Source organism: Meleagris gallopavo, chromosome 4 (assembly GCF_905368555.1).
Source record: "Meleagris gallopavo chromosome 4, MGAL_WU_HG_1.1, whole genome shotgun sequence".
Lineage (NCBI taxonomy): Eukaryota > Metazoa > Chordata > Aves > Galliformes > Phasianidae > Meleagris > Meleagris gallopavo.
This window is the reverse complement of record NC_139407.1, coordinates 25,045,610-25,071,880: the sequence shown is the minus strand read 5'-3', so window position 1 is coordinate 25,071,880 and position 26,271 is coordinate 25,045,610. Positions and strand designations below refer to the sequence as shown.

General features: G+C 41.9%; 1 long non-coding RNA gene across 1 annotated transcript in view; it reads right to left on the bottom strand.

Annotated features, from left to right (window-relative positions):
* The window catches only part of LOC146544449 (uncharacterized), a 152,276-nt gene that overhangs the window by 93,389 nt on the left and 32,616 nt on the right, over positions 1 to 26,271 (bottom strand). The gene's annotated exons all lie outside the window — the stretch shown is intronic.

Below are 26,271 nucleotides of genomic sequence, written 5' to 3'. Positions count from 1 at the left end.
AGCAAGAAGGCACTCAAGAAGTCAAAGACATTAAGGAATGTCTTAAGTCATCAAGGACTTTAAATTCAGAAAATTTTACCCTGCCAAGGCACCAAAGCATCGCACCCCAGAACAGCGTTTCCAACCAAACAGCTTCAAAGTTTCACTACTAAACTCTCTCTGTCTCCAACCCCCCTGCCAACACACACAGAAGTTCCTTCACTGCAAAGAAAATAAGCTTCAGCACCAGCCCTGCTTTTAATTGCAAGGATTGAGAAGTAACAGATGGTAGAGAGAGCAAGAAGAGCATCTACTGACCCAGCAGGTGATGTGTCTGCAAAGCACTACATGTGTGCTGAGGCCCTTCACTGGCCAGGACTGGGGTTTAAGCATATTATTACATGAGCTGCAGATGCGATAGCCAGGATCAGCTTTCCCACTTAAGAAAGAATTCACTCATTTTCTGCCCGAAGCTGTAAGTGATTCAAACATCTCAGCAGACTTCCTGGGCTTCTAACCTGCTTACAGATAGATGGACAATGTGATCACTTCTGATCTTGCCCTTTGAATAAGAATGATTTAGTGGATAGTTTCCAAGAGTACTTTTGCAGCAGTGCCTTGCATGCTGACTCTACACCAGCTGAAGAGAACAACCATTATCCTGCCAGCCCAGTGATACAGGATCATACCCTCCCTTACACTGCACCACAGGGAGGGATGGTATCTACTCCTTGTACACGTTGACATGAAAGTTTTTCAGTGAGGTAACTGTGATTAGATCTGACTGAAATCCAACTTAATTTCTCAACCAGACTGTGATCTTTATTTACCTGGATGCTGTGCCACTGCTGTCAAGTGGAATAATTCCACGCTGGGCTTTTCTCAGTCATCCGCTAGAGGAATCTGTAAGGGGACCCTGCCCAGGAGATGAATGATAGCACTGAGAAACAGCTCCATGAACTGTTCTAGCACCAAGCTTGGGAATTTTATCATCATGAATTCTCAAACTGCATTTAGTTGTGCTGTGAATCCAATTTATTCATATCGATTATTCAGTAATGCTCAAAAAAGGATTTTGTTTAACTGTCTCATACCCCCAAAATACAGATCTGATGTCTAGGGGAACTGTTCATCAACAGGAAGAGTAAACATCAATAACAAATGCCATCAGGACAAAGCACTCAGCTGGTGCCCACAGATCCAATCTCACCAGTTTCCAGGTATGAGGCTGCCTGGCACTGGTGTTCAGTTGGTAGCAATGTAAGTGGGAGAAAATAGGGGCTTCCTGCAGATTCACCTCACCCTGTGTGGTGCAAAGGGCACAAGGGATGCAGTCTGCAGAAATGCTTGTCAATGAACAAACCATTGAGCATTTAATGAACAAAAGGTCAAGTCATTTTAGCATGTCATCACAATCCGACACATGCGAAATAATGATGGAGACATACAATTTGGCTGTGTGTAAAGCTTGATTCCTATTTTCCTTCTGCATTACATTTTAAACAGGCTAAACAACACTCCTTTCTGCTTCTGCTAGCCAATTTTTAAGGAAATCTTCAGCTCTTCTGAGTTATTCCTGCACGTTTGTTTTTTTTTCAGAGTTTTAATACTTCACAAGAAAGGCTGAGTAAAGTGTGATAAGTGTTGAAGTGCTGCCTGAACAAAGGTGAAGTCCAAGAAAAAAAACGACAAGGCACTTGCCAAAATTATTTGTACAAGTTGCAAAGATGAATTCAACATTCCTTAGCAGGGACATAAGCAGAACTGAGTATGCATAAGGCTTTTTGTTGGTGGTTTGGTTTTGTACTTTTTTAAGGAGACATCTTTAAAGCCAGCAGAAAGATTGTCTCCAGTTTCAGTGGGAACAGTTTTAAGAATTCTTGAGTATTTTCATGGGGAAGCAATGGATAAATGATCATAGAATTTTTTGAGTTGGAAGCGACCTTTAAAGGTCATCTGTCTAATCCAACTCTTCTGCAATGTACAGGGACACCTACAGTGACAGAGACCCTACTGTAGCAGAAAGCTACAATATGTGAGACAGTTGTGCACAAAGGACTATATCAGGCCAAGTACATTTAAAAATTTTTTTTTTAACCTCACACCACACCATTTCATGGTGTCTCTCCTTTTACAAGGAAGGCATACACTGCCTGCACCCAGATGGGTGCTGTGAAAAAAACCACTTCTTCCATGTCAGATGTGTCTAGGCTCAAGCATTTCCCTTCCAGCAGAGTTCTCCCATGTGCCAAAATGAGAAATATCATAGAACCACAGAATCCTGAGCTGGAAGGGATGTGGATCATGGTGTCCAACTCTTGACTTCAAACAGGACCACCCAAAATCCAAACCCTGTGTCTGAGAGCCCAAAGGCTCTTGAGCTCTGGCAGCTTGGGGTCATGACCACTGACTGCCATGGGGAGCCTGTTCCATGCCTACCACCTTCAGGTGAAGAACCTTTTCCTAACACTCAGCCATAGGAGGGTCAGATTGGCTATTAGGAAACATTTATTTGCAGAAAGATTGGTGAGACACTGGCACAGGCCACCCAGGCAGGTGGTGCAGTAACATTCCCTGGGAGTGCTCAACAACCATGAAGGTGTGGCTCTGAGGGACGTGGTTAGTGAGCGTGGTAGGGATACGTTGGGGTTGGACTTCTTGATCTTAGAGGCCTTTTCCAAACTCAATTTTCATGATTTTTTGAGGAAAGTCAGGCTCTGAGACACTTGTGTGGTGCAGGGGACTGGGAAAAAGCACAGATGAGAAGGGGTCTATCAGGTCAGCCCAGAGGCTGCATCTGATAATGATGACCAGCAGCCACCGAAGGATGACTGTACCAACAGTATCAACACAGAACGATATCTTCTCAGGAATATTTCCTTAGTCCCTGCAAAAATCTTCTAAAGGATCCTGTTTATAGGCATTAGGGGCCCTGAGAATTCAGCCTGAAGACAGAACACTCCCTCCCTGCAGGGGACTACAAATCATGGCAATTTGAAAGGCAAGAAGCTTACTTAGTTTTTGTCTTAGTCTATCTGGCTGCCTATCGGACTGAGAGGAGTCAGGTCTTGTCATTATTCTGCCCTGTACAATTAAGGTTTTATAGCCTGATTTAAAAAGGAGATCTTTTCCCTGAGTGACCTGGGGCGGGCTGAGCATGGCTCAGTGCCAGGCAGGCACGTTTTTTATGTGATAAATAATCAGTTGTGCACCCAGTGTGTGATTCTTGTTAAAATCCAGGCGCTGGAACAGCTCCCGAATCGCGCTGCTACCACCTCCACCAATCTCTTTTGCATCTCATTGGCATTTGAGAACATTAATTGACTCATTATTTCAATTCATATTCAGGGAAGGAAGTTGATTAAGGCAGGCAGATGCAGAATCTCCAGACGCATTTGTAGCTGCGTTGTTTGTCCCGGCAGTTTACTCGAGTTATTAGAATACTTAGGATGTAATAGCCAGGAGAACAGGGAACAAATCCTGGGAAGAGTGGCCCCTTGCAGAATTCATCTTCTAGCCCACCATAACACAGCCTTACCCTTCATCAGACCTTGCCCTGACAAAGCTCAAAGAGAGAAAGCTCTACCTGGACACTGGAAACTAAGCAAAAACTGCTCCAAAATATCAAGAAGCTCCCAGCAAAGTTCCACTGGTGGTTTGCTTTGGGATTGAGGCTGATGTGGAGAGTCTTCTACAGATACCATCTGGCAATATTATGTTATCTAACCTCCATTCCCAATCCCATTTGAAGGCATAATTACACCCAAGACAGCAGCTTTGTGTCAATGTAAGTCGGGACACAAATTTGCCTGAGATCATTTTGCCTCTTCTCACAAAAAGTAACTGCGCTCGCATTGAAGCTCTGACCTGGAGAGTGAGGTGAATAAATAAATAACTATATCAGTTAGTTTTCATCTGATCTTAATCTAGGCAAATCATCCAGTAGGACATGATGGTAACCACACTGCAACTTATGTTATTCTTGCACCACATTCAGTTAATCTCAAACTAAATTCAAGCTGTAGGATGTGTTTAAAGAAAACAGAAATGCAGATATTCCATAGACATGAATCCAGCTTCTCCCTGCTGAAATGCAGCATCATAACTACTGTAAAGATGAGCCTACTTTGTCACTCCTAGTCTCCTTCCTTTCAGATGCACACACACCATCTTGAACAAGGAAAATATCCCTTATGGAAGTGTATTAGGAAGGCAACAGTAGAAAGAAATGGGTCCTTCAGAGCTGTTATGATCTGTCATGTAAATACATAATTAAGGACTTCTTAAAATGCAGATTATGTAAATACATACTAAGGGTCTTCTTAAAATGCAGATTTTCGACCCTCTGGAACTGAATGATTCCTCTGGAGTTGTTCATAAATACATATTTACATTCTGAAGTGCAGATTACCAAACCAATAGTCTAGCAGCTTCTCCTTCAGCGACCTTTTAAATTTATCTATATGAAGATATGCTTACCAATAAATAAATAAATAAATAAATAAAATCTGGACAATTACCATCTCTACAGAGGACTTCTTAGCAGAGTTAGTCTTTAAAAAAAATCTGTAAGAAAACTGCTCAGTGCTTCTTCCCAACTGATGCTAAGTTAGTAAACCCTGAATGTGCACACATGCTTTTCCCCCACAGTGCTTAAAAGCAGCAACTCAACGTTGTACATTTGGATCAACATTTTGTGCTTTAAAAGGTAGTTAGCCAATGAAGTCAGATGGGTAAAAATAAAACGAAATATGAAATGTCAAACGCACGTCCACATAGAAAATGCAATGGGCAAATAAACCCACCAGCACGTTAGTTGTCTGTCGGACTTGTCACTTGTTCCCAGTGCATAAATTTTGAAGAATGTGATATGGTAAGTTGCTGGGTAGAACTATGAAAATAAGCATTGGGAACAAGCTGGCTTTTTCAGCTATCCTATACGCTGGTAGAGTTGCACCTTGCTAGACTAACTAAGATTTTGGCTTCCGGAATGCTTCAGCAGAAGCATTCTCAGGGTTGCATTATCCCACATTCCAGATGGACTGGACAACTCCACCAGGGAGTCTGCTTGCTAAAGAAACCATTCTTTTGTGACTTGTAGCAGGTTAATTCTATCAAAAACTAACACACACACACACACACACACACAAACCCACCTAAATAATAATTAAAAAAAAGCAAGCTAACAATTATTCTAAAATCCAGATTGCACATGGAGCCTTCTCAGAACCTGACAGAAATGCAAGATTTCCATGGAAACTCACCACTCACAGCATAACACACACTTGTTAAACCAGAAGAACTTCAAATCTGCCAAGGTAGATTTTGCCCACCAGGAGGGAGAGTAAAGCACTGAAAAGAAAACCAACAAAAAAACAACCAAACCCTAAGCCCACAGCTTGTTCCTTTCTTTCCCTTATAGATCCAGCCAACACTTTAACCCATAGTGTTGATTAACCAACATACATAGGAGCAACTTAGTTTATCTGCCTGAAACTACTATCACTAAATATTTGCCAATAATAGAAACAGAAAGAGTACAAGCTGGGTTGAAGTTGCTACCATTGTCCAAAACAGACTTCCAACAATACTACTTCAGGAGACTACACACTCAGTGCTCAAATAATCACTTCTCAATTAATGTCAACAGAATGCTTAGATCTATCAGGTGACTTGAGAAAGGGGAAGATAGAGCTGATTTTTAAAGACGAAAAAATACTGTCAATGATCAAGAATTTGAGTCGAAGCAGACTGCTAAAACACAGTATACTGTGTCTTAGGAAAGAGGATAAGCACCTGGTCTAAAGTGGTAAGAAACACAAAATCTACCTGGTTCTTCAATATTCTGAGGTGCTTGACTTGTAATAATTTTCACTTCGGGTAGCTTAAGTCCAAGGTTATACCCCATCATATTATACGGCTGATAACACAAACTCCTCAGGCAACTTTCATGCTCACATCCACTTTTAACTTCTCTTACCTCTGAGATTTTTCCCTGAGAAGTTGTCTAGCATGAAATGCTACAGTGCTCGTATGGAGTATCCACAGAGTCCACACACTGATATTTGGCTTGCTTTGAGCTTACTGATCTTGTCTCTGTTTTGCTGTTAACATCATCAAATTCCAAATTCTGAGAGCTAAAAGGATCATATTAAAACACCCCTCTTTTAAATAATGTTTTAAATGGCATTAGAAACAAGAGCATAGCCTCTGTGTCTCTCTGCTTGCCAAACAAAGCCACAGAAACACCTCCAGAACATTCCAATCCTTAAAAATACTTCAATATATTGAGCAGCTGAAGTTAAAATCAGTTATTTACTAGACTAATTGGACACCATGAGACAGAACTATCAGAGTCGCCTGCCACTCAGGTTGTGTAAATTACCTCCGCAAAGGAGTTCCTGTACCACAATACACTGCACACTTCACAGTTTGCTTTACCTTCTGTATCACAGCACCTGTTCCAAACATAATGTCACAGTGTGAAATTCAGAAGCGCTCTTGGATGTCCCTGCTCGTATGAGCCCTTGATTCACAGCCCTGTGAAGTAGGTGCCTTTGATCAGTGTCATCAGATACAGAGTTCACTGTCAGTCTCTGTCAGGAGACACCACAGACAGTGCTGGAAGAAAATAGCCATACCAGGAACCAACCTGAATCTGTGCCAAATAGGAATAAACAAACATATTTAGACTTAAGGAATGGTAAACATAAGTGACAGGTGATAGAGCACTGGCTGATGCTACTGCAGCGTGGTGAGTGACCTCCTGACGCCTCTCAGTCCTTGGTGGGAAAGAAAGGGAGTCCTTCATCTCTCCTGGAAGCATTTTAGGGATTAAGGAGGGTTGTGCAGGGGAGAAACACTGGGAGATCTACTAGTGTAATTTTACTCCTGCTAGAAAGATGCTAGGAGTAGAAGAGGAGAAATATTGTTAAATGCAATATATATTTAAAAATGGGCAGATAAGAGTGGTGCTGGGAAGATTCAGATAAGCTTTTTCTCATAGCTAAGTATTTTTTTTCCCCTGGAAGTTAACAGTAACTTGATATATTGAATGAAGATCTTTGAGGTTTGGTGCTTAAGTTGCACCGGAGAAGGTTCAGGTCGGATATTAGGGGAGATTTGTTCTCAGAAAGAGTGGTGATGCATTGGCACAGGCTGCCCAGAGAGGTGGTGCAGTGACAATCCCTGGGAATACTCAACAACCATGGAGATGCGGCACTGAGAGACGTGATTAGTGGGCACCGTGGAGATGGATTGGGGTTGGACTTGGTGATCTTAGAGGTCTTTCCCAGCCTTAATGGGTCTATGATTCTAAGATGGGAATGAGCTCCTCCATGGCTGTGAGACACAGCACTTGCTGCCAACCACTGGAAAACTTGACCTCAGATTTTTGGAAAAAGTGGTTTATGGAAATCAGTGAGATCTTTTTGGATTTGCCCAGTTTCAGGATGTTAGTAGAGCTGGTCAGAAATATTCTGACAGAATACCTTCCTGTCACAAAGCAGTAACTTATAAAAGCTGAAATGTTTAGCATGTTTTGACAATATATCACTTCTCAAAATGACAAAAGGATCAAGCAAATTCATTTCACTATGTCTTTCATTTTTATTCTCCCTGTTGAAATGAGTTCCACCCCATACTGGTGATGATAACATTTTTCAGAAACAAGGGCAGGTTCTTTTTTCAGATTCTCTCTGGGCTGCCAAAACCTGACTCTTCACCCTACCCTATGCACTATCTCTGCTTCTATTACAAGAATGCAGCCCAGCATCACACAGAGCACAAGCTCCAGCAGCATCCAGCACACCAGCAGGCTTCAGGGAGAGTTGCCTTTCCTCAGTTTCAGGAGAGGCAGGAAGAGCATGAGTTAAATGCAAGTAGCTGCATCCCAAAGTGCTTTAGGGAGAATAAAAGCCATTCTAAAAGAAAAGCTGGCTTCCTGACAAACACGTTCCAGCAAATATGATTCTCTTTAAGGTCTGCTGCTTTACCAGTAGTAACTAATAATAACAGACCGCCCTGCATGCGACACTGGGTGTCTGAAGATTGAATATTCACTGTAAAAAACTCTTATTTACTTGCTCTCTCTAATTACCAGTTTAATGTATAATTTGTCAAGTGCTGCCATGTGTCTGGCGTTGCATGAACCAGAGGATGGACAGTTCCTTACAGTTTAACGATGGCATTGTCCTTCGTCATTTCCATTTGTGGCATGAAGGGGCAGAGAACTTGCTTCCCACTGCATATCTTTACACCCCTGCTTGCTACTGAGCACAGAGGACCAACTGCTGCCTGCTTGCCATTCTGCCCAGCGCTGACGCTGATGAGCTGGGAAATCGCTTCCTGGGCTCCAGTCCCATGCAAATGGACTGGTTCAGCAGTGCCAAACCAGCCCACAGCCTGGAGCCCGGGGTGGCTGATCTGACAAGGCAGAGCAGCAGAGAGCACCGCAGCATCCTCAGCTTCTGGGCAGCACTAAGCAAAAAGGTTTTGCTTCAATCCATGACAAACTTTGATTGTGCTGTTCAGAATATGACAGAACAAAGAAAACAAAGATTTTCCTATACTTTTTCCCCACATATTGTCCAGGTATACTATTGTAGCTTCTTCTAGAACAAGGGACTTTGCAAAACTAAAAACAAATAAACAAACACACCCAATCTTCTCAGCTTTTGTCAAAACTACTTGGAAGAAAAGGAAAAGCAGTGCACCATTCAGGAAACAAAGCAACTCCAAGCTTCCTAGGCATCCCAGTCCTCAGCAGATAATGGCTGTTTTAAAACCGGGAGGCACAGAATTGTCATACTATTCTATATCATGCAGCTACTGCTTCTAATAATCTATGATCATTTGTGTTATTCATAATGGTTTATTCTTATTTTCATGGATCTTGCTCACCTCACAAAACACAGCATGCACCACGCTGGGATTAAGGTTTGTGTATCGGGAGGGAGAAGCTCTTCCCCACAACCAAGGTGCTGGGGGTGGGATCTCACATTGCGGAGGAGATCCCAAACCTTATCATGTCAGTAGAAGGATACAGGCTTTGGCTATTTGCTGCATTTACTGCAGAGCTGTTTTGTTTATAGAGAACAAACAAGCTGACAGCATCATTTGGACCCAGTATTCTGCACTGCTGAGAAAAGACACTGTCATTAAATGGGACATTTGAAGGAAAAGTCAGATATTGGCCTTAATTACTGCTTTTGACTGCAGTGTCCAGAGACTAAGATCCCTCCTTTCTTTTCCAGTGGAGCTGGGGATATTAGTGTAGGTTTTCCTTCTGTTTTCAATTCTTTGTCCGTGACAGATTTCACAGCAGGAAACAGTTCTGTGGCATATGGCCACTAAATTACAGAAACTTCAGAAACTTCTGTCCATGAGTTAATTTTAAAACTAAAGAAACAGTGTTTGGTTTTTGCTGTTGTTGTTGTTGTTTGTTTGTTTTTTGTTTTTTAAGGAAAAAAAAATTAATCTAGGGAGCAGAAAATCCTTTCTCTCTTTACCTACCCTTGAACACACTGTCTTCAGCCTGGTTTGCAAAACCAGCTCCGCCATGGCTGTCTGACCACTATTCTACAATTCAGAAGAATGATAACTGTGACTCTAGGTGAGGAACCTCACTTACCAGCAATAAGGCATGGCATCAGCCACTAATGGGCTTGTTAGAATGATAGAAGCATTAAAGTTGGAAAAGACCTCTAAGATCACCAAGTCCAACCCCAACCGTCCCCACCCTGCCCACCAACCACGTCACTCAGTGCCACATCTCCATGGTTCTTGAATACATCCAGGGACAGTGTCTGGACCATCTCCCTGGGCAGCCTATTCAATGCCTCACCACGTTTTCTGCAGGGAAATCTTCCCTAATATCCAACTTGAACCTCCCCTGACACAACTTAAGGTCATTAGCCATTGCAGCAGATTGACATGTGCAGGAACTATTGCTTCACTTAGACACTAACTGCTTTATGGAACAGCTGAATCCAGTGTATACAGTAGTGGAAAGTGGCTTTGGCTTGGGCCTTGGTAGCTACAAGCAGAAAGGTAAAATACTGTGCCAACAGCAGAACTGGCTGAAAGGGTAACACACACAAACCAGCAGTGGGTTTTCATCATGCAAAAAGTGGAACGAGACTTTTGTGGTATGCTGTAGGTGAGAAAATGCTCTCCAGTAGAGTGTGAAGTGGCATGAAATCCTGTAGATGCATGAATAATGGAAACAAACAAACAAACAAACACAAAAGACAAAACTATCAGAATAGGGATCTCGAGGAACTTACAACCAAAAACTACAAAGAAAGAACCACGTAGGAAACCAGAAAAACTAAACTCACATTTTCCACATTTTTATCTCTCACCTTCACCCCATGTCTGGATATATTCTCTTTGTCTAGGACTAGACAATTAGCTTCTGAAGGACATGGGAACTGAGAATGCACAAGTAAATTCTCTCATACCTCTAGCCAAAATGCTATGCAAAGATTAGCTGTACTTGACTGTACTCTGATCAGAAAACAACAAAAACAACACAATTGCTAAAAGCAAACCCAAACCTGCAGTTTTGCACCGGCACGCATTTATCACAGCAAGACCCAGCCTCTCTTTTAATGATGCCATCCCTACAATCTCAGTGAGTTATTATACCGTAAAGCAAGAAGATTAATACTGCCGTACAAGCAGTCTGATTGGATCTGGCACAATCAAGGTTTCTTAGTGAGAAAATGTACAGTTTCCTAATGCAGCTGACAGAAAGCCACACTCAGACCTTTTCAAAGGCTTTCAGGAGTTATTATCACAGATTAGCTATGGCGTGAGCAAAAAGGTTTAAAGTCTTGTTTGTAGCTCGCCCATGGCTCTAAATTAGCAGCTTCTCTCTTAAATGATCAATTGAGTCATAGGTGTTAATGAGTGAAGTTTAGCCAGAAGGGGTGAGGAAGAAGGGAGAAAGATCTCGAGCCACTGTTCTGCAAAAAGGCAGTAAGAAAAATCTCAGTAATTCCTAAAGTCAAGATGTATTTTAATCAGTGCCTCCCAAATAAGATGAAGAAGCCACACTGTGACTTTCCCAGCTGTAAAAAATGGAAGTCTGGTTTCACATTTGCATGATTTTGAAGGTCAAATGCCTGCTATCCAAGTCTTACTGATCCATATGGACTAGAAATGCCACAATATGCAATCATCACGAAGGCAGATTGTCTCCTGTAAATCTGTCCTTTTTGTAACACATTCAAAATGTACCGTATTGGATGGATTATAAATCCATTCAGGAAATACAAGCAATATTGTGCTGAGCGCCTCTGCTTTATGAAAACCCCTGTGTATGGGCGAGCACACACGTGTGTGCACGCGGCTGTGCGCGTTCCCATAGGAGAAGCAGAGACAGATGGCCCAGTGCTGCCCTCGCTGAAGTCAATGGGAGTTTTGCTATTCACTTCAGAAGATGAAAGCATCGAATTGGGCATAAAGAGACGTGTATTAGCACAATGCTTATTCTAACCGGGTTTAGAAATGAAAAACTTGTGCCGGAAGAAAAAATGGGATGGATTGTTGGGGAATTTCCCCTGAAGGAAGAATGCTGCTTTGTGCCTCGTCCCTCATTCTTGCTGAAGTGGTCTGGATGAGGTGATAACCAGACTACCTTGTCTCTTGCATTCCTCAGTCCAGAAGAAAACAGGGGAACTCAGCTTCACACACCAAAGCAGTACTAATTATTCTCCTGCTAGAGACTTTGGCACAAATCCTTCAAAGTTCTCTTTTAAGGACAGGACTGGAAGGTCACTGCTCTCCAGCGCAGAGCAGCATAGCATTTTCATTTTTACAATTTTAACAAATCGCTTTACACATTGCCACTTTTTTCTTCCAGCACATGGAATTGAAAAGAGACATATGGAGACCAGCATGCAAACCCTGCAAACATTTCAGCATAGCTTCAAAACTAATGCTAATCAATTTTTTGAAACTTCTTTTCCCCTCCCTTTCTTTTGACTCTAGAGTAATTTCTCAGGAATCCAAGGTGGTTCTGAAGAACAGCATAGCAGCACCCTGTAAGGGACAGGGAGCCTCCTCACCAGCCCTTCTTCCTCTCATCATGTTTTCCTTTTGGATCCCATGAACACAGGGTTACCCACAACATCCACACAAATGTCTTTGAAAACTCAGAGCAACCCATCTGGGAAAGCACTGACCAACAACTATACAGCACCAGTTGCATCTGACTTCCATTCCCCTCTTTTTTCCCAAGGAAAAAAAAAATCATAATACAGTCTATCAAAAATCTCCTTCTGCATGAATGTGCTGAGCATTACCTGAGAACAAGGAAGGCACAAGATGAACAGACCTTTACAACAGAATGTGCATCTGCCAAGACAAAAATACCCAGCGAGCTTCTGGTGCTGGCACTGTGACAATATAAGCAAGCTGTCTTTGCAATGATTTTGCAAATGATCCATTACAAGATTGGAGTATGAATTCTGCAAAGGCCGTAAGGCCCCAAGGGCAACACATTCTATATACCACCACCTAAGCATTCACCAGATAGACAGGGCTACGGGCTAAAAAGAAATCCTTCCAAGACTTTTTGTACAAATGCTTTGCAACAGACTTGTGAGTTGTTTTTTCCTCCCTCTCCCTCTCTCTCGTTTTGTTCAGTTGCCTGGCATTTGCTAACCCACAAGCTGCTGTTTCCATTTCCAAAGAAGCTCTGATGGGTGGAGGGCCAGGAAAAATTAGCCCAACTGATGAATGCAATCTCGACAGAAAATATGTTTTTTATCAGCGACCACATGTTGCCAACAGCAATTAAAGTAAAACTGGGAGATTTCATCGGATATAAGCCTGCATAAAAGAAAAAAAAAAAAAAAAATCACAACACAACAAATCCAAAAAGAATCAAGCACCACAGACTCTATTCTCAGGTACCCATGAATTCAAATGAATTCTTCACAAGCTCTCAGGTGCAGAGGAAGAAAAGGAAGACCATCCCACGATCAATGGCAGGAGGAACATGAGTGTATTCTGGGCCTCTGCTTTCCACCCTTGCAGTACAAATATGAAACACAATCCCTGATCTCACATGTCCGTGGCGGACCAAAACCTTGCTCTTTGTACAAGTGATTCAACCTGGAGTTATTTTCTTCATAGAGCCTTACTATGCACTTGAAGCAAAAAGTAGAAATGACAAAGACAGCATCCAAACTCCAACAGATAAGGATTTTAGCTCATCAATACTATTATTTTTTTTTTTATTTTATTTTTTAAAAGAATCATTGAGGCTGGAAAAGCCCTCTAAGATCACAAAGTCCCACCACTAACCCATTCTCTCCATGCCCACAGACCACGTCCCTCAGTGCCAAATCTTCACAGTTCCTGAACATCTCCAGGGATGGTGTTTCCACCATCTCTCCAGGCAGCCTGTTCCATATATGTTCCATTGATCTTCAGGTTGAGAGTAGGAGCTCTAGCCATTAAAGGAACTGAATAAATCGTGAAAATTGGTATTTTGGTACAGAAATGACAGGAAGCTTCATAAGGTTTGCGAATCTCTTTCCTAGCTATCCATGCCAGGCAGAAAATTTACTATGATTATTTAAAAAAAATGTGAAAATATCTGGTAAATGTTATCCAACATTGTCTATTACTCTTGATTTCAAATGACTACAGTATAATTATACACTTAAAAAGTCACCGTGCTACAGAATATCACTTAGCATCCTCTCTACAGTACCTGTCTGCAAGGTCATTGCAAGCTATATAGAAATAACAACTACAGTACTCATCTAAATGGATGTGTCATGTAATGTAGGCAACTCTCAAAAGTTTTTGGTGTAGAGTGAGGGACTGCACCATGAAAAGAATACTCTCAGTATTACTACAGACTATGCAAAATACAGCCACCCTGCCTGAGGTCTGCTAAGGACAGCTTGAGCCTTTCATCCAGATTTGCAGAATCTGATCAAATTTCTACAACAGCAAAGGATTGGATTATTTTTCTTAGTGGTATTCACAGTGTTTGCCAGTTGTCATCCTTTAGTCTTACTGTACTATTCACTGTGGTTAAAGATGAAGTGAATTTCTTGATTTTCTTTTCTCAGTTGTTCAGAAATGCAAATCCAGGTGCTGTGAGAATCTGTACACATCTGAAATCAAGGCATTCCCACAGTGAGGGCAACACACCAAGACTGGATCCAGAAAGGAAAGGGCATCAAGGAGGAAAAAAAGGACAAGGGGCTAACACAGCAGGCAAACGACAAGAAAGTATGGCAGGAAGATGGGAAAATGCAAGCCATTCACAGCTCCAAAAAAGCAGCAACACAACAGGAGGCTAGGGCTGCCGGGAGCCTTTACAAATATCTCTGCACACTGCCACCACGAGCGCGTGGTGCTGACTCCAAAGTGTCACCAGCTAAGCAGTGAAGGACAGTTTTCTATCTGCCACACGTGCTGACAATGATTGCCTGTGTTATTAAAATATATATATATTTCACTAAAAAAATAACCCTAACATGCTCTCAAGTTATGTACTTTTGCGAGTTTAGTAACTAGCATAAGAACTTTGAAAAGCATGACAGAAGGCAAATGGGATTCTACTGTTAAGAAAACAATCCCACAGACTTGAATAAGCAAACTTTTAACAACAACAATTAAAAAAAAAACAACAGTAAAAGTAAAGATGTTCTTTTATGAGAATAAAGGCTGTGATGTGAGGCAGTGTTGGTCATTCATTGCCTTGTGCAGTCAGCTCTGCACAGCACCAGCAGCCTAACTGGGGCTCCTCTTTCCAACAGCAGCATTTATAGAAGGGGTAAATTGCCCCAAGGATACAAAGCAATGGCCAACGTTAACAAACCATTGCTGACCACGTAGAGACAGAGGGTATCAGCTGAGTATGTATTCCCTCCTATCATCTCCAAGATCAATTCCTTAATGAAAGAGGATTCCATCCTCATTTGTTGACTACCAAACATAGCTTTGTAAAATAAGTGATGGTCATATTTTACAAAGCACAAAGAGCCTTTTAAAGAAAACAACAACAACAGATAGTGAATTTCCCTCTACAGTTAAAGCAACAGTTACACTAACAGCATTTTGAAAACAAGGAACTAAAATATTTAGGCAACATTCTCTTTAGAACCTAACATCCCATCACATCTGCATGTCTGCTTCTGCTACATGATAACACACAGAGTGAGTGTGAAGGTTGAGAGTACATATCCAGCTCTCTATTTCTGTGAATCAAACATTGATTTTAGCCCTGGAAGTGTAGATGTTGCAATGACTCAGAGGAAGACAACTTGGGGCTCCTGGACAGCATCTTGACTTTGACACTACAGATTTCTGTCTAGTGGCCTCCACCTGACCAGTAGCACCAGTAGTTAAGCCAGAAAAGAGTATCCTTCAACACTTAAATACACATAAGAAAATAACATATATTGATATCTCTCTATATATTCATGCATGCATATCTTCATATCTATTCTTGTACACAGATAAACACAAAATTATAGAATCATAGAATCATTAAGTTTGGAAAAGACCACTAAGACCATCTAGTCCGAACATCAAATTTAACATACTAGTGGCTGTAGCAAGCTTTGATATTTTGGACATCGACATCTATTGGGAACAGTTTCTACACAAGCCCATCCCTCCAGTGCAGGAACACAACAGTGCAGTGACAACTTCCTCATGCTCACATGCTCAGTACCTCCAGAAAAGCCACTGTTCTTGATTACTGCCTAAGAGCAGCACTGACTCTATCTCGAAAGTTTTGGAGCTGCACTGGCAGCTAATCAGCATGCTGTGAAACAACTGCTTGAATCTTCCTCTACAAATAATTCTCAGCAATGAGTTTGGGCGGGCATAATCCCACTGCACAGGCACTGATGGATACCTCCAAAGCATCAAGCTCATATTCACTGGAAGGCACAAGAGCTTGTGCTTCATCTTCCACGTTTGACTTTCTACCGCAGGATATCCTGCTCAGAAAAGTTTCTCTCTCCATCTGTCCAAGCATATCTTTGCATGTTCTTCATTCCTCTTCTGAGCTTGCCTCCTCTATTTTCATGCATGTGCTGGTAGCTTTCAATCCCACACCGCATTACTGTAGGCATCAGTAACAACTTTATCAAAGCTTGGATGTGTTTCAGGCTGCACCTCATGGCCAGTTGGTTTTGTTTGGTTTCCTTTTGTTTTTACTCCCAACTGTTATCCTCTGAGGCTGAACATCACTTCTGACAGCAATCTTACTCAGGATCTAGATGGTGTTTTTGCTCTTCTGCAGATACTGATGTTCCCTCTGCTACTACCTCACCCCATGTTTGCTTCAGTGCAGGATTTACAGGCAGCAGACAAACGTATCTGGCAGTCTCAGTTACCGAGCCCACTGCCAGTCACAACTCCACAGGGCCACATTCAAGCAATCTGTTTTTCCTGCCCAAATCTCCTGATGTCCATCTTTGCTGTTTTCTCTCACTCAAGCTTATAAGCTTGGAGCAATGTTACTGCATTTATTTCTGAGCTTGGGTCTAATTTTTTGTTTCAATACTAAACGGAAAATCTGGTTTCGTCACACTAACCATGTCATTAGAAGAGGAAAGGGTGGCGGCTATTTTTTTCTTTTGGTCTGATCAGTAAGTTAGAACAAAAGCCAAATGATGTCTTCACAGTTAATTCAAATAAGCTACTCTCCAACAGATATTGTTGCTTTTCTTTAAAACCAGCAATAATGCTTATTAAGGGTCACAAGCTTCTATACTGTACATGTGAATCCAGTTCTGTGTAGACAGCTGTACTCTCAGTGTTGAATGGCATTTGCACACCTCAGGAAAAGCACAGATCCACCAACGTGCTCAAATTCAGACAAGACAGAAAAAGATGGAGATGAGAAGAACTATCAAACTCCATGTGTATTAACCATTTTACCAACAGAAAATTATATTACGTTGCATCTAAGCAAAAGCAATTCCACTGGTTTCACCAGTGTTTTCCTGCTTGTGCCATCTAAACTTTATCAGCTCCCTCAGATACATAGAATCATCAAGGTTGGTAAGACCTCTAAGATCAAGTCCAACCATCAACCCATCCCCGCCATGCCCATTAACCATGTTCCTCAGTGCCAAATCTACCCTTTTCATGAGCACCTCCAGGAATGGTGACTCCACCACTTTCCTGAGCAGCCTGTTCCTGTTGCCTTACCATTCTTTCAGAGAATAAATTTTTCCTAATATCCAATCTGAACTTTTCCTAATATCCAACAGGTGAATAGTCCTGATATAATGTACCTTTAGTACCTCATTCAAAAACCTCCAAAAATAGAACATGACAATAAATGAGTGATTGTGAGAGATCAAATAGAAGAAGTGAACTAGCCATTGCAAGATTTCAGAACCTCCTGCTCTTTGTGCAGGTTTGTGCAGGACACAGTTGTTCCTGTTTGCTCATGAAAAAGATCATAATGTCCTGAGTAGTCATCTGCTACAGAAGACCACCAGCTGTACAGTACGCTTTCATTTACTATATATTGCTATACACATAGCTAGATTCATCAGATTTTAAGTTGTGTATCAAACTTGTACTACATAAGCCGCAATAGAAGCTTTGCAAGCTCATGGTATCTCATTTCCTCATATATAGGAACAACCTGACATGAATTGTTTACAGTCCAAAGGGCTTAACTGACAAAGCTGGAGTCATCTTCAGACATATCACGGGGATTGAGACTGGGTCATTGAGCACTGTCACCCTCCAAAGACATTCTGCATACATCATTAGAAGCTTACGTGCCTGGCTCTGTTCTGGGTGGTGGGAAATTGCTCAGTACTGTTACCGAACATCACATTATCTCTTATCACTATTTTAGCCACATCCTGGCATAGCCATTCCCAGGCTTGCCATGTTGTTGAGCACACAACTGGCTCCAACAGCAGGCACTGTGTATGCAGCACTTGGCCAGCCTCCCCTCTGTCCAGCTGGTTTACTCACGTATGGATGACTTTAAGCACCTGGAATGCCCACACACCCAAACACAGAATTGCATTATTGCAAGGCCGTATTGAGTACTAAGAAATCCTTGAAGTGCAAAAGGGGGAATAAAGCACTAATGAGACAACCCAGAAATTCCCAGTTTCCTGTTATTTTCATTTATGTCTTAACTGAATACTTATTAAAAAATAAATGCAATTAAAGACTTATTTGACATAAGCAAAGCAGTTTCAGTAATTCTAAGGCAACAGTCTAAGAGCCAGGCTGGGGCTGCCTACAGCCCTGTCCAGTTGACAAGAAACTTGCAATGCTCTTACAAAACAGGGGATAAGCAGAGAGCCACTAGTACTGCGAATCCTTTAACCTTCAGGAGCACAGTTGGATTTTTATGTATGACAAAAAAATACCCTTATTTCCATCTCAGTGTTTTGCTGATCCATGACCACTTCTGTCAAAAGCAATGACTTCAAACTCTGCTAGCAGTATGTGATTTCCTATGCACGTGGAAAAACCTGTGCTCTAAACAAGGAGTGCTCTCAAAGCCACATTTGTTCCCTTCTAACAATCACTTCAAGTGACATTTGCATTTGGCCCATAAGCAGAGAAGTTTACCTGACACAGGGTGGCCCAATTAATGTTAAAGACCTTGTCTCTCTGATCCTATGGTCACACTGGATTCCAATACAGCTCCCATTTAAGAATATTACTGAGGAATCAATCACTTGTCCAAAGGGAGCAGCACACGGAGCTTTGCTGTCGGCAGAGGTTGCTTCTCTGCAAGCAGCACATCAGGTTCTGCTGGGGAGACTCGAAGTGACAAAGAGCCAGCCTCTGTTGGCCATCAATTACAGCTAGCAAGTGTGGCAGAGGGAGGCAGGGCAAGGCAGCAAGGAGCTGGCTTGCATACTACTTGGGGCAGCTGAGCTGGGACTGCTGGGCAAGAAGACCTTCTCCAGGAGAGAAAACTGACGAGCTTTTGAGGGTTGTGTGCAGGAGGAACACAAAAAGACTCCTGTTCGCTCTGCAGCAAATACAGTGCCATCTAAGCCAGTGTAGGTCACAGTGGCGGAACCTGGGTTGTGGAGAAAAGTGAGTGGAAAATGCCATCACATTTTGAAGATTCAAATCTGAATAGTAAAAAGGAAGGAAGGAAAGAGGGAACCACCTCTTTTGTCCTAAAATAACAAGGTTCTTGATAGAAATTGACTTGCTTGGAACCCAGAGCCTGGTATTGTCAAGCGTATGGATTATTTCTTCTTTAACACATAAAAGCAGCAAAAAGAGGTGGAGTGATAGCGGCACTGGCTTATAAAGGATTGCTCCCTTGTGCCCTTCAAAATAGTCAGAAAACAAAGAAGTGGTGCAGACACAGCATTATTTAGTATTTGTGGAGGCTGAAAATAGCAAAAGGGTTTGTTTTAAAAAAAGTTTTAAAAAAGAAGATCTCCGTATGGTCAAATCTAATTTAACGTCTTGAGTGATGATCTAGAAGGACAAGTGAAAGTAAATTAGCAGCACTTGCAAAAAAATACTGCAATTGACCATAGTAATGGGGATAAGATACCAATATCCTGACACAAATATTAGAATAGTTAATAATGTATGATAAAATAAAAAGATGGAGCAACACAGAGAAAATAATTTTTAGCTATCATACCAATGAATGGTACCACCTGAAGTCACAGCCATGGCTGCATGTTCTCTAGGCAACTACACTTACAGTCCCAGCTCTATAACCATCAGAAACACGGTCCCTGTAGGTATGTGCAACCATAAATCTCATCTGCACAAGAAAGAAACAAGGAATGATGCAGAAGCAGTAAGTAACATTAAGAGTAAGTAAATCTGCTATCATAGAATGGCTTGGGTTGGAAGGGATCTTTGAAACCACCTACTTCCAGACTCCTGGATCAGGAAGTAAATATTTGCCATAGATGGGTCTTGAATCTAGTAAGCCTTAATGTGACCCAGTGTTTGAAACCAAAAGGTAGAAAATGTGAGGCTAAATGTAAAGCCCAAATTTTAAAACATGAGATTGTAACCAAAGAACCATGTTATATAAGGGACAGGAACTCTGAAGGGACACAACATCCTCGTGCATATACATCAGACCATCAGCATTGAGATTAATGTTGCTACGCTCACTTACATTGAAAGATGTTTTGGGCTGTATTTTCTGCATATGACAACTTCTATTTTAAATATTTTCTCAAAGGAAAGACTGTGGAAACAGTCACCACCCATGATGCTTTCTTCCTAACAAGAGCAATGACACTGGATATTACTCCAAAGAACTGTGTCCACTACACACAACAAAATGTTCAAGTTAGGGTATTAGGAATAGCCTCAATTATTTCCTAAACATGCTTCTATACCACAAAGAAGGTGAATCTTGCTGAAGAAAGTCAGCATCATTTGCTGGACCAGCTTAACAGTTAGGAGAAGAATATCTTTCATATCTACCTTAAAGTTTACTTTTCCTCCAGCTAAATCTCTTGTTTTTATTAAGCATCTATTACACATGCTGGACTATTAGCTTCTGCTGAAATGTAAAGCATCAAATTCCATTTTATTTTTCTCATCAATTTTGTCTGTGCTCTTTTCATTATAGCTTTGAGTTTAGTCCAATTTTAAGCATATGAGATAAAATGAAACATCTTTAAGATGAACTGGAGGTTGCTACGTTACCATGACAGTAGGTTTGTGTTGTAGCTGGTGATGGTTTGTGCTTGCTTGGATGGTAATTACTGTCAAAATGCAAAGGGTTAGCAAACAGGGCCCATGGGAAAGGGCAGGATGACAGTCCATGCAAGACATCCTGCTAATAGGTCTGAGAGCAATTACTGTATGGTTTATGATCACAATACTTAACCCTCTGCCTCTCAGATTTACAAATGTCTTTGCTTTCTGCATTTGTGTCCCACTGTAAACTACACTTGCTACAACCTTATGGGATGGTCACTGATTCTCTCAAACCACAAAGTTCTTCTGAACAATTTTTCCAAGATTAAGTTGTTCTTCCTAGTACAAAGCTGCGCTGAGGATGCAGACATCCTGAAACAAACGCTGAAAATCCTGTAACACAACTTAGCTATCACAGAAACCAACAACGACCATTAAAAGATCATTTTATTACTATTTAAACAAAACAACTACAGGCATCACCAACTACCAGCCTTATTTCATAATACCCATCCATAGGAAATCGGGAAGAATAATTTAGGGATCTTAAAGCTCATCCAGCCCCAGTGCCCTTCCCTGGGCTGGTTGCTACCCAACAGGTCAGGCTGCCCAGGACCCTATCCAACCTGGCCTTGAATATCTCCAGGGATGGGGCAACCACAGTTTCTGTGGGCAACCTGAGAAATACATTAAAGTATTTCTCACAAGTGTCTGATTTAATTAAAGGTGTTGGGAATACTTGCAGAGCTCCCTTTCCAGGAGTCAGGTCTTGCTCAACATCTTCATCAATGACCTGGATGAAGGGATAGAGTCCACTCTCAGCAAGTTTGCTGATGACAGAAAGCTGGGAGGGTTGGCAGACACACCTGAAAGCTGTGCTACCATTCAACAAGACCTGGACACACTGGAGAGTTGGGCAGGGAGGAACTTGATGAGGTTTAACAAGAACAAGTGTAGAGTCTTGCACCTGAGGAGGAATGGATGCATCAGTACAGGTTGGGGGCTGACCTGCTGGAAAGGACCTCTGTGGAGAAGGACCCGGGGATCCTGGTGGACAACAGTTTGGCCATGAGCCAGTAGTGTGCCCTTGTAGCCAAGAAGGCCAATGGTATCCCAGGGTGCATTAAAAATAGTGCTGCCAGCAGGGTGATGGAGGTTATTCTTCCCCTCTACTCTGTCTTGATGAGTCCATACTTAGACCAGTTTTGGGCTTCCCTGTTCAAAAAAGGCAGAGATCTAGAAGGAGTCCTGTGAAGGGCCACAAAGACGATAAAGGGCCTGGAGCATCTCCCTTAGAGGAAAGGCTGAGTGACCTGGGCCTGTTCAGTCTGGGGAAAAGAAGATTGAGAGGGGACATGATAAATGTTTATAAATATCTAAAAGAAGGTGGAAGGCAAGTGGATGAGGCCAAGCTCTTCTTGGTGGTATGTAGTGATAGGACAAGGAGAAATGACCTAAAACTTGAACATAGGAAGTTCCATACAAACATGCATAAGAACTTGTTTGCTGTATGTGATGGAGCACTGGAACAGGTTGCCCAGAGAGATTATGGGGTCTCCTTCTATGGAGATATTCAAGACGTGGCTGGAAACTTATCTGTGCAACATATTGTAGGGAACCTGCTTTAGCGGGGGCCTTGGATTCAATCTCTCAAAGTTCCTTCCTACCCCTGCCGATTATTTGATTCTGTTATTGTTTCTGCCTCATTTATCCAGCTCCAATCAAAGGATACACCTGAGGAAATTCAGGAGAGCTCACAGCAATGCTGTCTGTGTATAGCTACTCATGAACTTGGGAAGCTGTTTTTGTGGAGTCATGAGGGACTTCCAGTCCCAGAAAAACACCTAATACTCACTCTGGCCTGTTAATTCAGCATCTTTCCTTACAGTTATACTCTGTCAGCCTCTGCACAGGATCATTCCTCTGTACTGCACAACTCCAATTATAATCTCATTCCAATTAACAATGTCTTGATGGCAATTTCATTACTAAAAAAGTAACATTTATTAGCCTATTGTAATGTATTGTGATTGTAACTCTAATGCTGATAGGAAGAAGTTTAACCTCATTTCACTTTGAGTTAAAAATCTTGTAACAGTGTTCATAAATCAGGGTTTCAAACATCTTAAAAGCAAAGTTGCAGCTATACACTGTGGGTGTCTTTTACACATCTTTGCATTTCATATTAGTCTGGGATCCAGTCTTTTGGCACTCTCCTTACAACCCACATTTTATTTAGATTATCATTATGAAGGCTGAAAACCCCCTCTTCTTGGGTATAATTTGCATAATTTAGGTAGATTGTGTTTTCAGTTACATTAATAACCCAAAATGAGGCATTCTGATGAGAACTCTTTCACTCACTTAAAATTAATGTTTTCATTAGTGATTCTTTCAAAGATGCCCCTCCTTCCTCTAGCACGCACATCTAGGATGTTAGATTTTAGAAAGGAAATGCACTGTAAATTTGATCTCAATGTATTCTGTTCTCACTGCAAATCACAAACTGCATAAAAAACCCTACAGAAAGTAAGGCTGTTTGAGGTGAAGAATAGCATTCTTTACCTGAAACTCTCATTTTTCAGGAAGATCATGTGAGCTTTTCTGTGACTTCTTTTTTTATGATGCTTATTAGAAAAAAAAAAAAGTACTAAGATACATTATTAACAAAAACACAGTAGATAGAGATTCTGGGTTCCTTCACTGAGCCTTTGGCTTCCTGCTTCCACCCAAGTAACCCCACAAATTATAACAATTCCATTTCCCACAGATGATTGCTGATTATTTCAAGCAGTTCAGTTTTCACCTGACAACAACAGGAATATCAGTTCTGGTCTAAACAGGAGTAACAGCCAAGCAGCTCCTGCTTTATTCATGTTACATCTAACCCAGGTTTTCCATTTCTAAGCTCTCAGCAGCTCTCTACGTTCACATTTGTGTCGCCGTACTTTTGATAAGGACTTACTTTTGAAGATGAATAGCAAAGCTCCTGTCACTGTCACCATCTAGGCCACGAAATGGATGTGTAAGCATTATCTGTTGTAAGAAAAGCAGGATTGCCTCTGAAATCTACTGCACTGCTAGAGGCATTTTAGAGTGGCTGATCACCAACCATTCTGTAGTCAAGTACTGCACTAAACCTTCCAAGTGAGTTTGGTGTTTTCCACTGGTTCTCAAAATAAGCTGCAAGATAGAAAAGCTAGCATCCTGTGTACACCTGTCAGTCACTGTATTCTTTTCCCATACATTCCAAGTTTGTGCAATTCCCCAAAATACCTGTAAGCATGAGTAGTATGCTTTTATTGCTGTTACAGATAAATGCCAGCTACAGATCTGGGAAATGTAAAGGGCAGACGACATTGTAGAAGTCTGACTATGTTTCAGGTCCTCTTTCCAACACTGATTATGACTAACCATTAATCTATGTCTCCAGCACACTGCACTGTAGACGATTCTGCCCTTCAAGCAGGACCTGCTGGTCTGAGGGAGAAACTGCTTTTTGAAAGCTACCATTTGGCACAGGCTTCTCAGGGAAGTGGTGAAGTCACTGTTCCTGAAGGTGTTCAAGCACATGATTAGTGGGCATGGTGGGGATGGATTAATCGTCTTAGAGGTTTTTTCCAACCTCAAAGATTCTATGATTATATCTGAGAGGCTTTTTATCTCTTGCAAGCCTCTTTTAATGATAGTTGTCTTTCAAATCTGCAGAATTGATTAGGGATATGATGAAACAGAACTGTGTTCTGGTCTTCGTCATGTATGGCTATGATGTGACGGGGGCTAGGCTCAGAGGCCTGTGGAAGAGACCACCAGCCTGAAGAGCCACCCTGGTTCCTACAACCCTATCATGTCCTTTTCACTGTGTCAAAAGGGAGTAACGTCAGTCTTTAAATATTTAAATTCTAGGGAGCAGTAGAGAAGCACAGCAAAGAGAGAGTGCCTCAGATACACAGTATTATCAAATGTGTATCCTGGCACGCTTTCCCACAAAATGCGTGATGGGTTCAAGCCTGAGGCAAAATCTATGCCCAGCCCCCATGGCAGCTGTTTATCTGTTCCGTAGACATTGGAGGATTTCTATTCCTTCCTACAGAATCCTCTGCTCCAAGACCAAAAGGAGCCCTTCCTGGGAATTAGACTCAAAAATACATGCCCCAGAAACCCAACGGCATCTGTTTCTGCACCGGAAAAAAAGATTTAAGAGAGCAGGGACCTCCCACCCGTCCTGTCGAATTCAGACATTATGTCTCCTTTCTGCATCCCTCCCTCCTCGGGAAGCACCCCCGGGACCCCATCTTGCCTCCACCGCACGCAGGCAGAGATGCTGCAACATCTGATTTCCAAACAGACTGCTCTGCACCAAAGCACTATTTCCCAGAGTCTTCCACACTCCTATGATCATCTCTGCTGCTCCCCTTAGTACACACACAGAGCCATTGCATGCCTCGAAAAGAATAATCCAGCAAGCTGGCCTGCTGGGCAAGAGCACATGATTCCCCTGAGGACCACCACAGCGGTGAAGGATGGACAGATTTCCAGGCCCTGAAGATTACTGCTGATGCATCAGATTGCAGGCCATCTCAGCAACACGGTGCATACACAGTATCAGACAGGCATGCCTGGGTTATATGTGTCTGCTCGTAGTGCTCACTGCTTGTATCACAAACACCTCTCCAAGGACTAATTACATCTGACTCCTGCTATGGGAGTCCCAAATCTATTGAGAAACAGGGTTATGGGCTCAGAGGAAACAGCACAACAAGCAGCAACAGATGCAGGCATCTTGGTAACAACATGTCAACACGCTAAGAACTAACGTCACTACTTCTCTACAACACATACAAAATTACTTTGGTATCTCAGAACACAAGATTGCAATGACTTGCATTACGTATCAGCTTCCAGATCTATGGCCAAGTTCTCCTTTTACTAGAGTTTGCTTGGAAAAAATGTGATACATTCAGAAGCCTTAAAGCATTTGTCCTCGTAGGTAGCTGTACCATACAGCTGGAGTATCACAGCACAGTAATGAAGCACACATCTCATCCTGCATAGATGGGCAAGTTCTACACACAGATCGATGGTGTGCAGGAACAGCTGGCAAATCCCCACTTGTCAGAAAATGTTCACCCTTCACAGCACAAAAAATAAAACGGAGACAAATACCACGAGTCTGACTCACTGGGTAGAATAAAAGCTGCTTTTCTTGGGCATGGTAGTGACCTCAGTGTGACCTAGTACATTATTGATGAAAAATATGTGTTCTTTGCAAGGAGACGGGTCATGGAAAATGTGGGGGAGAAGCAAGAGAATAAGGATGGGTATAAAATTGAGGATTTCACTTGAATTGTTGGTTGTTTTGGCACAAGTGCAATTTCCCCTGCTCTCCTACAAGCAAAAGGAAAGCTCTGCAGCAGACAGCACAGACCAAGCTGGTAGCTTGATGGAAAGAAATGCTAAAAGTTCCCGTGAAAAACAGAGATGCCCCCATTTCCTAAAACAGAAAGGCTACTATCAACACTCCTACCTCGGTTGCATCAAAAGAGGTACTAGTTTATTTGAAAGATTAATATTTTTTCAGATGGATGGAATCTATGGCTGAGTTTAAGTTTCCGTCTAATTATT